Below are 17032 nucleotides of genomic sequence, written 5' to 3'. Positions count from 1 at the left end.
GAAGACATAGAAAACCTAAACAGACCCATAGCTGAGACAGAAATTGAAACAGTAATAAAGGCCCTCCCAACAAAGAAAAGCCCAGGACCAGGTGGATTCACTAATGAATTCTACCAGACATTTAAAAAGAACTAACTCCAATTCTTCTCAAACTATTCAGAACAATTGAAAAAGAGGGAATCCTCCCAAATTCTTTCTATGAAGCCAGCATCACCTTAATTCCTAAGCCAGAAAAAGATGCAGCATTGAAAGAGAATTACAGACCAATATCCCTGAAGAACATAGATGCAAAAATCCTCAATAAAATTCTGGCCAATAGAATGCAACAACACATCAGACAGATCATCTACCCAGACCAAGTGGGATTTATCCCTGGTATGCAGGGATGGTTCAATGTTCACAAAACAAATAATGTGATACACCACATTAACAGACTGCAGAAGAAAAACCATATGATTCTCTCAATAGATGCAGAGAAAGCATTTGATAAAATACAACACCCTTTCATGATGAAAACTCTAAGCAAACTGGGTATGGAAGGAACATTCCTCAATACAATCAAAGCAATTCATGAAAAACTCACGGCCAACATCCTATTGAATGGGGAAAAGCTGGAAGCATTTCCGCTGAGATCTGGTACCAGACAGGGATGCCCACTCTCACCACTGCTCTTCAATATAGTTCTGGAAGTTTTAGCAGGAGCTATTAGGCAAGGAAAAGAAATTGAAGGGATACAAATTGGGAAGGAAAACTCAAACTATCCCTCTTTGCAGATGATATGATTCTTTATTTAGGAGATCCAAGAACTCTACTAAGAGACTATTGCAACTCATAGAAGAGTTTGGAAAAGTAGCAGGATATAAAATCAATGTACAAAAATCAACAGCCTTTGTATACACAGGCAATGCCACAGCTGAGGAAGAACTTCTAAGATCAATCCCATTCACAATAGCTACAAAAACAATCAAATACCTTGGAATAAACTTAACCAAGGATGTTAAAGATCTCTACGATGAAAATTACAAAACCTTAAAGAAAGAACTAGAAGAGGATACCAGAAAATGGAAAAATCTTCCATGCTCATGGATTGGAAGAATCAATATCATCAAAATGTTCATTCTCCTAAAAGCAATTTACGGATTCAATACAATACCAATCAAAATACCAAAGACATTCTTCGCAGATCTGGAAAAAAATGATACTGAAATTCATATGGAGACACAGGAGACCTCAAATAGCTAAAGCAATCTTGTACGACAAAAACAAAGCAGGAGGCATCACAATAACAGATTTCAGGACATACTACAGGGCAGTTGTAATCAAAACAGCATGGTACTGGTACAGAAACAGATGGCTAGACCAATGGAACAGAATAGAAACACCAGAAATCAATCCAAACATCTACAGCCAACTTATATTTGATCAACGATACAAAACCAATCCCTGGAGTCAGGACATTCTATTCAATAAATGGTGCAGGGAAAACTGGATTTCTACGTGCAGAACCATGAAGCAAGACCCCTACCTTTCACCTTACACAAAAATTCACTCAACATGGATTAAAGACTTAAATCTACGACCCGACACCCTCAAATTATTAGAGAGCATTGGAGAAACCCTGCAAGATATAGGTACCAGCAAAGACTTCTTGGAAAAGACCCCGGAAACACAGGCAGTCAAAACCAAAATTAACTATTGGGATTCCATCAAATTGAGCAGTTTCTGCAATTCAAAAGAAACAGTCAGGAAAGTGAAGAGGCAACCGACAGAATGGGAAAAATATTTGCAAACTACGCAACAGATAAAGGGTTGATAACCAGAATCTACAAAGAAATCAAGAAACTCCACAACATCAAAACAAACAACCCACTTAAGAGATGGGCCAAGGACCTCAATAGACATTTTTCAAAAGAGGAAATCCAAATGGCCAACAGACACATGAAAAAATGTTCAAGATCACTAGCAATCAGAGAAATGCAAATCAAAACCACAATGAGGTTTCACCTCACCCCGGTTAGAATGGCTCACATTCAGAAATCTACCAACAACAGATGCTGGCGAGGATGTGTGGAAAAAGGGACACTAACCCACTGTTGGTTGGAATGCAAACTGGTTAAGCCACTATGGAAGTCAGTCTGGAAATTCCTCAGAAACCTGAATATAACCCTACCATATAACCCAGCCATCCCACTCCTTGGAATTTACCCAAAGGAAATTAAATTGGCAAACAAAAAAGCCATCTGCACATTAATGTTTATTGCAGCTCAATTCACTATAGCTAAGACCTGGAACCAACGTAAATGCCCATCAACAGTAGACTGAATAAAGAAATTATGGGACATGTACTGTATAGAATACTATACAGCAGTAAAAAACAATGAAATCCGGTCATTTGCAACAAAATGGAGGAATCTGGAAAACATTATGCTAAGTGAATTAAGCCAGTCCCAAAGGGACAGATATCATATGTTTTCCCTGATTGGCAACAACTAACTGAGCACCAACGGGGAAACCTGTTGAAGTGAAATGGACACTATGAGAAATAATGACTTGATCAGCCCTTGTCCTGACTGTTGATGTACGATTAAATACTTTATCCATTTTACTAATTTTTTTGTTCTAGTACTATTTGTTGAACTCTGTAATTAACACATAATTATTCTTAGGTGTTTAAATTTAACAGAAAAGTGATTGCTGTGAAATATAAGAGTGGGAATAAGAGAGGGAGGAGATGTACGATTTGGGACATGCTCAATCAGACATGCTCTAAATGGTGGAGTTAGAAATATGCCAGGGGATTTCAATACATTCCCATCAAGGTTGCATGTACCAATGCCATCTCACTAATCCAAGTGATCAATTTCAGTTCTCAATTGATCACACTGATAGGTCTAAGAGTCAAAGGGATCACACAAACAGGACTAGTGTCTGCCAATACTAACTGATAAGAGTCAAAAAGGGAAAGAACGATCCAACATAAGAAGCAGGATACACAGCCGACTCATAGAATGGCAGATGTCCTAAATAGCACTCTGGCCTCAGAATCAGCCCTTAAGGCATTCGGATCTGGCTTCAGAGCTCATGAGAGTATTGTAGGCATGGAAAGCCAAGACACTCTGGAAAAAAAAAAAAGCCTAAATTAAAGATCTCTGCGAATGAGATCCCAGTGGAGAGAACGGGGCCATCAAAGAAGGAGGTACTTTTCTCTGAAGGGAGGAGAGAACTTCCACTTTGACTATGACCCTGTCGGAATAAGATCGAAGTCAGCAAACTCAAAAGGCTTCCATAGCCTTGGCAACTCATGACTAGAGCCTAGGGAGATTACTGATGCCATAAACAAGAGTGTCAAATTGTTAAGTCAACAACAGGAGTCACTGTGTACTTACTCCTCATGCGGGATCTGTCCTTAATGTGTTGTCCAATGTGAAGTAATGCTGTAACTAGTACTGAAACAGTATTTTACACTTTGTGTTTCTGTGTGGGTGCAAACTGATGAAATCTTTACTTAATATATACTAAATCGATCTTCTGTATATTAAAAAAAATAAGAAAATGAAACTCTTATAGGTGAAGTCACTGTGCCCAAGGACAGAATTTGCTCCGTGAACTATACCCCCTACAACACTTGATGAATATATAGAAATGGTGAAGAGGGTAATGTTTTCTGTTTTCTAATCTGTTTTCTTGGTGTGGCAAAAAAATAACCACTGTCAGATTAAAATATTAGCAATTATTTCTTCAAAATGATTAGCAGATCTTTGTAACTAAAAATTCTTTAAAAATAACCTTAGGGGCAATTGTTGTGGCACAATGGGGTCTTCTGCCAAATGGAATGTCCGTATCCAGTTTGAGAGTTTCTGGTTTGAGTCTCAGTTACTTTGCACTTCTGATCCAGCTTCTTGCAAATGTGCTTGGGATGTAGCACATGATAGCTCAAGTCCTTGGGATCCAGCCACTTCTGTGGAGAAACCCAGATGCAATTCCTGGCTCCTGGCTTCAATCTGATATATGGGGAATTAATTGTTGCAGGCATTTGGGGAATGAACCAGCAGACAGAAAATATCTCCCTTTGTCTTTCCCTCTCTCTGCCATTCAAGTAAATAAATAAATAGTTTTTAAAAATTAAAATAATTTAACTCTTAAAAAAAAAACCCTCACTACTGGACTATTCCTGTTCCTGCCTGAATGGTCCACAATTTCCCATGGTTTAAAGATTTTATGTGTTGCAAGACTCTGTTGTGACTTTACCAACATGGGTATGAGGTGTTTGGAAGGCTTAAAAATGTCATTTCTGTCATGGAATGTGGGGCATGCTGGAGCAGGAATTTATTTTTCTTTTATCAACAATTATTTCTGCTTTATTCTGTGAATAACAAGGCAAGTATCTCTGAGTGCATAACATAAGGAAAGGGAAAACAAAAAGGGACATAATGAAGGTATGAAAATCAGAAAAATATCATGTCCCACTAGGACCTCCAGGTAAATTTCTGCAAATTGTTAACTGTAGCATGACTTCTAGCCAAAGGGGATGAGTGTGGACAAAATTCTAGCCAGGTCTTAGTATGCACCAAGAAGGAGCACCTCCTTCCAAATCACAAAAGGTTACTTATGAGCTAGCAGTCGACTTGCTAACCATTGGATCATATTACAGGAATATCAGAGCTAAGGGAAACTATTCCTGGCAGCTTTGTCAACACACACTAGATTCCATTGGTCTTTGACCCATTCTCTCCTCTAAATGAACAGAGGTGTCAAGAATAATATAATGTGGCTTTATACCTGGCCTCGTTCCAGCATGGAGTTGTGAATGTAGGAGGACTTTATATATGGAAAAGTGTTTTGGTGTTTCAGGAAAAGAGAAGGTCATGAGGAAGGCAAGGGCCACATTTCTCTTAAAAGATGTTTTTCTATGCAGTGAAACAGCAAACTATAACCTGAGCTTGGAAAAGGGATGTTCTCAAAAAATGACAATGACAGCCCCAGCTTTAATACACTCTTCTGACTCTGACAATAAAGTAACAAATGAAATCAGTGACTGTCCTGGAATAGCTATTGCTTAAATGGTGAATAAATGTGGCCCTAGGCACCAAGAGAAGCATATATCATTGGAGAAAGTGATTCTTATTTGCTAATTATTTGTTTATATATTATGAACTATGTATTTACTTGAGAAACAGTTGATCTAAGAATCTTGGAAATGCAAGCGCCTCCTGTGTGTGTCGCAGGTACCATGACTGTTTGATGGTCACATCAATATACAGTGGAGGGCTGGTCAGGTCAGGAAAACCTGCAGAGGCAGGCCTGGTCTGAAAGTATTCAAACATGTGATGCTAAACAATATGTTTGCCAATATCATGGGTAGATTTGGGCCATTTTTCTACAATTCCTAATTGAGAGGGTAGTACAGTATGAGAAAGAAACAAACATGGCTATGTACATCTAGTATTATCAATCTGCAATTTCTTATCATTTTATAAATGAATAAAGAAAAACTCAGAGAGAGTATATGAGTTGTTTAAACTTACACTCTTAAAGTAGTGTGGAGCATGGAGTCAACCACAAAAACAAATGTTCTTCCAATAGCAGAATCATTTTAAACTATTATGATTCCTGCCTTAAAGACCTTGTGAGCTCATTGAAGAGTAGAGAGAGAACTAGATTAAAAAGATGGCCCATTTCAGTGATTTGATATTTAGACCAAAGTTGGATAAGCCACTCTAAATCTAAGTGGGTAAAAGAGAAGCTTGAACTTTTGTCAAAGGTTGAGAGGTGATCAAAATCACATACATATTTGCACAAAGAAATGATGGAGTGAGTAGAAAATGATGTTGTTATTACTGATGGCTTGTACTCCAGGAAGGCGGGGGAGAAAGTACACGAGAGATCTTCAAAAATATCACAGACAACCAAAGTATCCATAAACTGATGAAGGGATAAAGAAAAGAACTACATATGCATAATTGAATATCACTCATTCATCTAAAAAAGGATGAAATCTTGTCATTTGCAACAACATGGATGGAATTGGAGGTCATTTGTTTAAGTGAAATAAATCTGGCACCAAAAGTCAAATATCACATGATCTCTCTCATATGTGGAGTCTATAAAGATAGATGACCTCATAGAAGTTAAACATGCAATTTTGGTTACCAGAGGCTGTGGAGGGAGTGGAGGTGGAGAAAGAGATTTGGGGAAATTGATTGATAGATATTAAGTTATGGCTAGACAGGAATAAAAAGTTCTAGGTTCCTATTGCAGAATAAAGATAGATAATGTTAATTTGCTATGTATTTCTCTAAAAAAAACTAGAAAATAGGAATTGGAATGTTTTCACCATAAAGAAACATTAAATGCTGGACAAGTTAAATGTATTTATCTAGATTGGACATTAAACAATGTATATGTGTAATGAAGCATCACTTGGAACCCAAAAAGATGTATACTTTTTCTTTGTCTATTGATTTTGAATAAAAAAGATTTTAAAAATATTAGCGGAAAAACTGAGGAACTATGAATTAAGTCTGTAGTTTAGTTGCTTAAAAAATAAAATATGTTCTATCAGAAAAATTCATGGAAAATGTGCTTTATGAAAAACTATACAGGCATTTCAAAATTTTTTACACCAAAATATACATCTTTTAACTCATGTTTTCTATAAAATTTTGAAGCCCCCATATAAGGCAGGATAATCAAGAGACAAGGAAATATATGGGTCTTTACTAGAAAATAAACTTAAGAAATGTTATTTCTGATCTATAAATAAAATTGTAATTACCTCATCATGTCCAGCTTTAAAATGATGACTCTATGATTCTGCCCAATAATGCTTCAGCAGGTAAATTGTCATTTACTATAAAAAAACAAAGGAACTGTTTTCTGCTCTTTGTGGATACTTAATTCTAGTTAATGTCAATGGGAGGAGAAGTGAGGAAAAAAGAAAAATGAAAGGAATTCAGGATTCGGAGAGCATATGCCAGTGTTTCATGGAAGCTTATAGAAGAAATGAATTCAAATTGGCTTGGATATGAGCCTTGTCATATGCGTCAAAGACTCTCAGAAGAGTCCAAACCAATAATGATAAACAAGACTGTGTCTTGCTGGGAGGATGTGGTTATTACCGTGCCAAAGGCTACATTTTCAATACAGCAGTAATCAGTTAATTGCGCTAATGTGTACCATGCTATGGGGATCTTTTTTCAGGGTTAGTCAATGTAAGATTTTTTCAACTTGAAGGATTAAAAGGAAGAAAAGTGATTTATTTTTCTTTTTTGAGTAATATTTTGCTACCATTTAAAATAGTCTCCTGCTCAATTAAATATAACAAGGATCAGACCTAATTGTTGTTACCTGAGACCATTGGAATATCGAGATTCTCCTTGCAATTAGATTGGTTTAGACTTAATGCTCTAGCCTTAGGCAAAATAACACAGTAAAATTAGTGAATTCCTCCAGTGTTTCCATGCTTCTTCCTTCCCACTAAAATAGTTGCTATTTGTTGATATCTGATCGCATACATATGGCCTATTAATTTGACCCTTAATATTCCTGTAAGGTACTATTACTATTTCCATTGTACAAATAAGAAAACAAAGAACAAAGTTGCCCTGAATTCCATAATTCTTAAGCAAGCAAGACAAGATTTAAATGCCGAGACAGTGGGTCTAGAACTCAAGTACTCAATTTCTGTAAAACATTTTTATAGTCAAAACAGTCTACATGATTCCTTCTATGTGCATAATGTCTTCATTCTCCCCCACAGTAAAATAAGAAAACTAAAATGATAATAATAATAATAAGTAGACAGATATTATTTGACATGCTTATCACCATAACAAGTTAGAATGAGTTGACAGCCAAAATGGGCATTTCAAATAGAGATTGAAGTCTTAAAATAAAAATTTTCACCAGTGAGATTTGAGTATCACAAGTAATTGGTGGGTGAGGGGTGGGGACCAGAGGACATGGTTTTATAATGGCAAGGCTTTCATAGTCAGGGTCATTCCTATGGGTTCCATGTTGTAGTAATTCTTGAGAATGGCACCTGAGATGTGTAACATAGAAACTTGATGCCCTTAAAATCATGAGCCATGGGCACTGGCACAGCACTTGAACTCTGTCTTAATGGAATCATTGCTTTGTACCACAAGAGACTTGAACAAAACAATATTTAAACTAATTTAGCTGTGCCTAGAATATAAGTGAAGTCATGGGAGCAAATGTAGTTATTTTTTCCTACCCCTGTGGACTTAGATATTTTGAAAATTTTATTTTTTGAAAATAAATGCAAAGAAATCTGGATGTCTTTATCAGGTACAGTTCTGAGTTTTAACACATAGATATCTTCAGGTAGCCACCACCACAATCGTGACACAGAACATGTTTGATAACCTCAAAAATTTCCCTAAATTGTGGCAACATTTCAGTGTAGCCTTAGTTTTGTCTTTTTCAAGGGATCACATACAAAGATTAGTACAATATACAACCTCTGAAGTCTGACTTCTCTCTCTCAGCAACATTCTTTTGATGCATTGATACCTTTGCATGTATGAATTGTTTATTTTCTATAACTGTTAGTAGTAGTATTAGTGTTTTGCAGTATAGTTATACCAGTTTGTTTATCCATGCATCTGTTGAAGAACCTATGGATTGTCTCCAGTTGAAAGCAATTAAGATAGATCTAACAAAGATATTCATATAGATGTCTTTGTATACATTTTTACACAGAGTAAGGACATAAGATTGAAATCACAGTGGCAATATCATAAGTGTAGGTTTAACTTATGACAAGCTACTGGTTTTCTAGGGTGGTTGTAACATTTGAATTCCTACCAGGTATATATATATATAAAAGTTCAAATCGTTTACCATACTAGCCAGCACTTCTTATTCAACTCAGTTGTTTGCTCATTTGTTTATAACTACTTTAATAAATTTGTACTGGTATCTCACTAGGGTTTCAATTTGCATTTCTCTAATGATGAATAGTACTGAGCATCTTTTTTTTTTTTGAGTTCTTATTTATCTTCTGGATATCCTCATTCTAAGCATTTGTTGAAGTATTTTGATGACTTTGAATGAGTTATTTTCTTTAAAGATGCATTTATGTATTATTTGAAAGGCAGAGCAACAGAGAAGGAAGGAGGAAGGAGGGGAGAGGGAGAGAGAGAGAGAGGAAGAAAGAGAGATCATCTGTCTGCCAGTTCACTCCTTATATGACTGCAAAAGCCAGGTGGGAACCAGGCCAAAGCTAGGAGCCAGGAACTTCATTTGGATCTCCCACATGGGTGGCACAGGTCCAAGCACTTGGTCCATCATAGGGTGCCTTCCCAGGTACATTGTCAGGAGGCTAGATTGAAACTGGAGTTGAACCACTGGATTGAACACTGGATTGAAACCACAGTGTTGATCCAAAGTTATTTTCTTAATATTGGGATTTGATCACTGCAGTAGTTTATTGTTAATAATATAAATATATAGTTGCATATGACAATTATTCTACATTAATAATTATATATGCTCAGCATATTGCTACACAAAGTTTGGGTGTATATGGCATAATTTTTTATATATTCTGAATGCATTCTGTATTTCAGACATTTGTTTACAAATATTTTCTCCTTATCTGGAACTTGTCTTCTCATTTTGCTAACAATGTCAATCAGAGAAAATTATTTTTTAATTTATATAAAGTGTGATTCATAATTTTTTCTTTTATGAGCTCTTTTTGGTATCATATATAAGAACTCATTGCTTAACCCAACAAAACAAAGACTTTCTTCTATGTTTTCTTCTAGAAGTTTTGAAGTTTTATATTTAGTGTTTGTATTTATAATCCATGAAAAATGTGAGGTTAAATTATGTCAGGCTTATTTGTATGTTTGTTTATTTTCATATGAACGTTTTCCCCCAACATTATTTTTAAGAGGATTCTTTCTTCATTGAGTTGTCTTTCATTTTAGTCATAACCAATTTTTTGTATTATTGGGCTGTACTTCCGAACCTAATTCTGTTCTATTGATTTATGTGACTAAATCTCCAAAATATAACACTGTTTTTCTTTCAATTGTTTCCTAATGATAATGGTAAGGAGACAATCAGGGATCGGAGAGAGATACAGAGTAAAATTAGTACCACACTCTACTCCTGGATTGCTTCTCAAGTGCCTCTCATGGCTAAAAACAAAAAATTGTTATTGTAGCAAAGCCACCAACCAGAACCATCAACATGGCTGCTGATGCACCCCCACAAGGATGCATCATTATACATATAGTCTATTATATATATAGTCTATTATAATATCATTATATATTAAAATTATCATGGCTGATACTCCTAATCCATAATGCACTTGATGGAAGGACACTTCTAAAACTTTCTAAAACAGGCCAGAAAATATGCAATACTCAAATTCCCGTAAATCCTCACGCTTTCCTGGAAAGCTCCACCCAAATCATCAATACTTATGCATCCAAACCAAATAAAGGAAACTCAGGGATTTCTATATTCACTTTTGAGTGTACCTTCACTCCATTTTGAAAATGTATTTTCTCTTCATTAATAAAATTTATTCCTCTGCTAATTTTTATCCATATCTCCTCCTTGAATTATTTTCTGCATCAGAGATAAGAACCTGGACCTTTTCCCCCTCAACCATAGTGATTGTCGAAATCATGTATTGTGAGCCTACCATTATGGTTAATTTTTTTCAAAATTGTTCCGCCTGTTCAATGTTGTTTGCGTTTTAGAGTAAGTTTGTGAGGCCGGAGCTGTGGCATAGCAGGTTAAGCTGCCACCTACAGTGCCAGAATCCTATATGGGCACTGGTTTGAGTCCAGGCTGACCCACTTTTGAACCAGCTTTCTGCTATGGCCTGGGAAAGCAGTGGAAGATGGCCCAAGTCCTTGGGCTCTTGCACCAGCATGGGAGATCCGGAAGAAGCTCCTGGCTCTTGGCTTCAAATTGGCACAGCTCCAGCCATTGCAGCCAATTGGGGAGTGAACCAGCGGCTGGAAGACCTCTCTCTCTCTGCCTCTCCTCTCTCTGTGTAACTGACTTTCAAATAAATAAATTAATCTTTAAAAAAAAAAAAGAATGCTTGTATCTTTAAAAAAATACAAGTGTTTTATATTATCTGTGCATTTGTAATAGATCTATCTATTAAGTTGGAGAGAATTAACTTCTAAACTAAATTCAGTTTTGTAATCCATTAACATGATATGTATCCACATTTAGTTAGTGCTACTTTGATATTTTTAATCAGAGTTTAGTTTTCAGCAAATGAGCCCCTGTTGTATTAGATTTGTATCTAAGCATTTTATTTCCTTTATGTTACAGTAAAAGGTATTATTTCCTAAACTAGGTTTCCAATTTGCTTTTCTGTAGATCCCATAAAATTTTCTATGTAGACAATAGTATAATTAATGAAGAGTTTAGTTATTTGAAAACTTTGTCCTAAAGATTTTCTTTTCTTTTTTTTAAGCTTTATTTTATTTGTTTGAAAAGCAGAGTTACAGAGAGAGGGAGAGACAGAGACAGAAAGGGGTCTTCCATCTACTGGTTCATTCCTCAAATGGTTCCATGGCCAGGGTTGGACCAGATGGAAGCCAGGAGCCAGGATCTTCTTCAGGGTCTCCCACATGGGTGCAGGGGGCAAAAAGTCTTGGGCCATCTTTTATTGCATTCTCTGGTACATTAGCAGGGAGCTGGGCCTGAAACAGAGCAACCAGGACTCCAACCAGCGCCCATATGGGATACTGTCACTGCAGGGGATATCTTTACCTACAAAGCCACAGCGCAGGCCCAATATTTGCATTTCTTGATTTACAGGGAACTGACTCGAAAATATAGTCTGGTGCACAACATTGATAAAAGTGGGTAGCTTTGCGACATTAACAATTATTAAGAGAGAAGATATCATTTTTGATCTTTGGGAGAAAGCAGTGCTTTTTTGTTAAGTACTAAAAAGTGTAGTTTTATCTTTTGATGCTTTTAAAATGTTGAAGTTTTCTTTAATTTCTAGATTTCCGAGGGCTCTTCTTATTTATACAGATTGAGTTTTGTCAGATGCTTCAATTAACATGCTCCTATGGTTTTTCTTCTTTTCTTTGTCTGTATAGTGAATTGCATTGATAGATTTCCAAGGATTCAAACAGCGCTCCATTATCAAAATAAATCCCAATTGGCCAGCTGTATTATTCTCTTTGTACACTACTGGTTAAATTTATGAGTATATTACTGGAGATTTTTGTGTCTATGTTCACAAGAGAAATTAGACTACATAGTGTTTTTTCAAAATGTTTTCAAGTGTTGTCAATGGGTTGTTTTGGTATGGTTATTCTAGTTGCATAAATGATTTGAGAAGTGATTCTTAAATTCCCTTGGAAACTAATATGTAAACTTGTTATTGATTCCTCTTTAGTTAAATGTTTGTTACAATTCACTGTTACATCTGAAAATATATTTTCTTGAGGGTTTTTAACAATAAATTAAATTTCTTTAATATGAGGTACTTCCAAAAGTTTGTGGGAAAATAAAATTGAAATTTAAGACTATTTTGATAAAAAAATTTAAAGCCATACAGTTTTTTCATGATATGAAATTTTGATTAACATTTTTGAATCCCCCTTTTATGCTTGGATTTTAATTTTTTTGCATAAAAACAAATTTAATTTTTAATTCTATGTTCCATGTACTTTTAGAAGTATACTTGTTAATACAGGACTTTGGATATTTTCTATTTCTTCCTGGGTTAATTTGGTAACATAATATGGAAACAATTGATGATTTTCATCAAAAGAATCATACTTATTTGAAAGCAAAAATTATCAGTATTTTCTTATAGTCATTTTAATGTTTGTGCAGTTTACACAGCTGTCCTTCATTTAGTTCTTGAGGTTTATGACATATATTTTTTAGTATGGCTAAATGTTTGCTGAATTTATTGGTACTCTTTTATTATTGATGTGTAGTTTAGTATTATTATAATCAGAAAATGCACTATTTAATTTAAGATATTATAATTTTAGTCAGAATTGTCTTATGGAAGCAAATATATGACAGTGGATGCTAGTTATTTTGGTGAGTGTACCAGGAACACTTGACAAGATATGTAGTATGTTGTTGTTGGATTGAGTGTTCCCTTCATTTTACATGTTGTTTAGTTCTGCTATATCCTTACAGATTCTTTGGTTTAATAGTTTTGACAATTTATGGGTAAGAGGTAAAGAAGTCTCAAAATACAATTGTTAATTATTCTGGCTCTACTTTATTATGCCAAGTTTTCCTCCATGCATTTTGAAGTTTCATTGTTTGGTACACACATACATTGTGGATTGTTGAATTTTCTTCATTAATGACCCTTTTATTTTTACGTAGCATCCTTCTTTGTCCCTGGTAATTTCCTTCATCCTGATGTCTACTACATTTTAGATTAAGAAAATCATCTAATTCATCTGATTAGAGTTTTCCTGGCATAATATCATGACATACTAAGAAATAAATATATTTAGTCTTTGATCTCAGTTTCTAACACAGGGCTTCTAAATCATTTGCAATTCCTGAATGAAAAGAGCATTTGACAAAAAATTCCTAAATGCTTCTGAGTAATCTGAGTGATAGGAGTATATATATTTTTTTAACTTTTATTTAATGAATATAAATTTCCAATGTATAGCTTATGGATTACAATAGCTTCCCCTTCTCATAACTTCCCTCCCACCCACAACCCTCCCCTCTCCCTTTCCATTTGCATCAAGATTCATTTTCAATTCTCTTTATATACAGAAGATCAATTTAGTATAAAGATTTCAACAGTTTGCACCCACATAGAAACACAAAGTGAAACATACTGGTTGAGTACTTGTTATAGCATTAAATCGAAATGTACAGCACATTAAGGACAGAGATCCCACATGAGGAGCAAGTGCACAGTGGCTCCTGTTGTTGACCCAACAAATTGACACTCTAGTTTATGGCGCCAGGAACCATCCTAGGCTGTCGTCATGAGTTGCCAAGGCTATGGAAGCCTTCCAAGTTTGCCGACTCTGATCATATTTAGACAAGGTCATAAAAGACAGAGTGAGGATAGTAACCAATGATCCTAAGAGTGGCATTTACCAGGTTTGAACAATTATACAGCATTAAGTGGGGAAGAGGACCATCAGTACACACAGGTTGGGAGTAGCGCCATTGGTGGTAGAGTAGAGGTTATGATTACAAAGAAATGAGGCCCAAGTGCACTAGACAGGGCCTAGAACAAAGGACAGAGTCATTCTTAGAGGAGCTAAGAAAGGTGCTGTCTAAGCTACAAGTAATTTTTCTGATTGAGAGGCAAATAGAACCTGATAGAAGGGGCTTGATAATAATCTGGTGGGCTTTAGGCCTTGTAAATTCAGAGGCCCAGGCCTATCTATCTCTTCACATGGGGTATATCCTAAGGGAGGTGTGAACCTCCTAGGGGAAGGCACTCTGTTGACTTTCATTACTTGGCTGGCCTGGGAGGAGAGCTGGCCAGGTAAAGGCAGGTGGCATCTCTAACAAGAAATTTACAGTTCTGCCTGCAATGTTGCTGACCCTACTTGACCATACCCTCAGCTGCAGTGGTCACTTTGGAAGCTGGGCTGAGTGAAGGGCTTTTCAGCTTAGAGCCAATAAGATCTGTGGCTCTGACCTGGGCATCCTTCGACTCCAGGGCAGGTCCATTTCCAGTGATCCAACTCTTGGCAGAGCTGCCAGGGCTCTTCACAAGCTGACTTCGGCTGAAGCCCAGGCTTACCACATTGAAAGCCACTGCAGAAGACTGGCCTGTTGGGTCTCCTTGAGGGCAGATCACTGTACAGATCAGCCATTAATAGGCCTGCCACCCATTGCTTCTGATGCCTAGCTTTCTTTTCCTCCTGGTTTGTGTTAAAGCAGACCAGACGATGCAAGTCAAGGGAGTGCCCGTGTCCCATCTCTAATCTTTGGTGTCCTGAACTACAAGTCTATAGTCACAGGCATGTTCTGTAGTAGTTTTTCTAAGGTAGACAATGCCCATGAGGAAAATTATATTCTCACTTAAAAACTTTCTTTCCCTTTGGTCTAAAAGGGAGGTTTTTTCTACTTACTGTATACTTCGCTGATGGCAAAGTGAATCTAGCTATGAGATTATTATTTAAGTTCTTATTTTGGCTATGCTATTACAGAAAAATGTTAGCCATCTCTTTTATAAGGTCTAAAGAATAAATTGTGCATCCTGCAGATTCCTTTATAATAGAATTAGTTTCCTACCTTGAAGAGAATAGAGAAATGAAAGAACAAGTTGGGCTTAGAATAGAGAAATGAGGGAGCAAGTCCTAGATCGCTTGCTGACAATAGCAATATTACATGAATACTTAGCAAACCGTTTCAACCATTAGATAAGAACTTAAGAAAACATTTACCAGAAGGTCCAATGCCTTCTATAAATTTTAAGAATCATGTATTTGAAAACACCTCTTAAATATCTAACATGGTGTAGTTTGTTTAGCCAGTAAACTTAAGCACAACCATCTAAAATGTTTTTAGTTTCTTTCTATCAACACGTTTAAAACATATGATACACAGATTCAGGTCACACAAATTAAAATGTATCTTTGATTGATTTTAGCAGCTTAAATTTATGGACAATCTTTTCTATAAGCCATTTAAAATAAAACTCTTAATGAAATTTCCCCCTGTGGACATACACTATGTACACACATATAACATAGCATAATAGACCAATATAGCAATTTTAATAATAGCTTTTAAAATCTTTAACTCTTTTTGTAGATTGCCAATTGATTTGAATTGCTTTTTCTTTTTAGTAACCTCAGTTAACCATACTTTCTCTCAGTTGGTACTGTTAATACATTATTGGCTTCATCTGTTTACAGAGCCATCCCAAAGTACTGAACACAATAAAAGTGGCTGGAAAAAGTCCATAGGAACCTATAGGAGGACAGGTAAACACAGAACCAACAACGCTTTAGTTTTATGAGCAGCACATCCTATATAACTATGGATGACAAAAGACTTTAAGTCGCCATGTTTAAAATTATAAACTCATCATCCAACAAGAGGCACTTGCTTACTTCACAGTATTTTTGAAAGCACCTGTAGGATTTTACAAGTATTTAACCCTTTAGGCCTCTGGGGCTTTCTCATGTCTAGTATCATGTCTAGTAACCCAAGATCATTAGACTTTTTAATTCTCAAACATTTGTATTAATAGCATTTTCCGTTATAGAAACTTAAAGTCTGGTACCACATCACATCTTGATAGTCCTTCTAATATAATCCAAATAGACTGATTAGTTGGTGTCTCTATAAGATGAGAGACATAGGTCCTTCGATTTTTTCAGTTGGGCCCAAACTGGAAAAACCAAAGTCCAGGATGTACTGGAAATTTTAGAGACCAGATTGTTTGAAACTTTGATTTTTTGAATGCCTGTCAAGAATGCCAAGAAGGCTCAAAATCCAAAATATCTGGTTGAAATAAGATTCCTTAAAATCAAGACATAACATAGACCAAATTTGATCATTGGTACAAGGTGATTATTCAAATCTTTGAAAATAAGCACATATTTAAATAACCCATAGCTCTTAATAAAAATTCAGCTGTTTTTGAACAATTAGAATTTAACAGACATAATAGATTTAAGAGACATAATAGATTTAACAGACATAATAGATTTAAGAGAACATAATAGATTACTTCAACACATTGATTTAACAGAGCATCAGAGTTTAATTCCATGTCAAAGAGAAATTGAGCTTCCTGTGATCTTTTGCTGTGAGGTTTCCTTCCTTTACCTTCTTTCATATTGGTGACCATGTTTCTGTGTTTCTGTGTGTAACACATCTTTAAGCATCTTTTGCAGGGCAGGATGAGTGGCAACAAATTCTTTCAGTTTCTGTTTGCTATGAAAAGTCTTAATTTCACCTTCATTCACAAATGAGAGCTTTGCAGGATATAGTATTCTGGGCTGGCAGTTTTTCTCTCTTAGTACCTGGGCTATGTCTCGCCATTCCC

This window comes from Lepus europaeus, chromosome 9 (assembly GCF_033115175.1).
Source record: "Lepus europaeus isolate LE1 chromosome 9, mLepTim1.pri, whole genome shotgun sequence".
In the NCBI taxonomy this organism is placed as follows: Eukaryota; Metazoa; Chordata; class Mammalia; order Lagomorpha; family Leporidae; genus Lepus; species Lepus europaeus.
Note: the sequence above shows the minus strand (reverse complement) of the source record.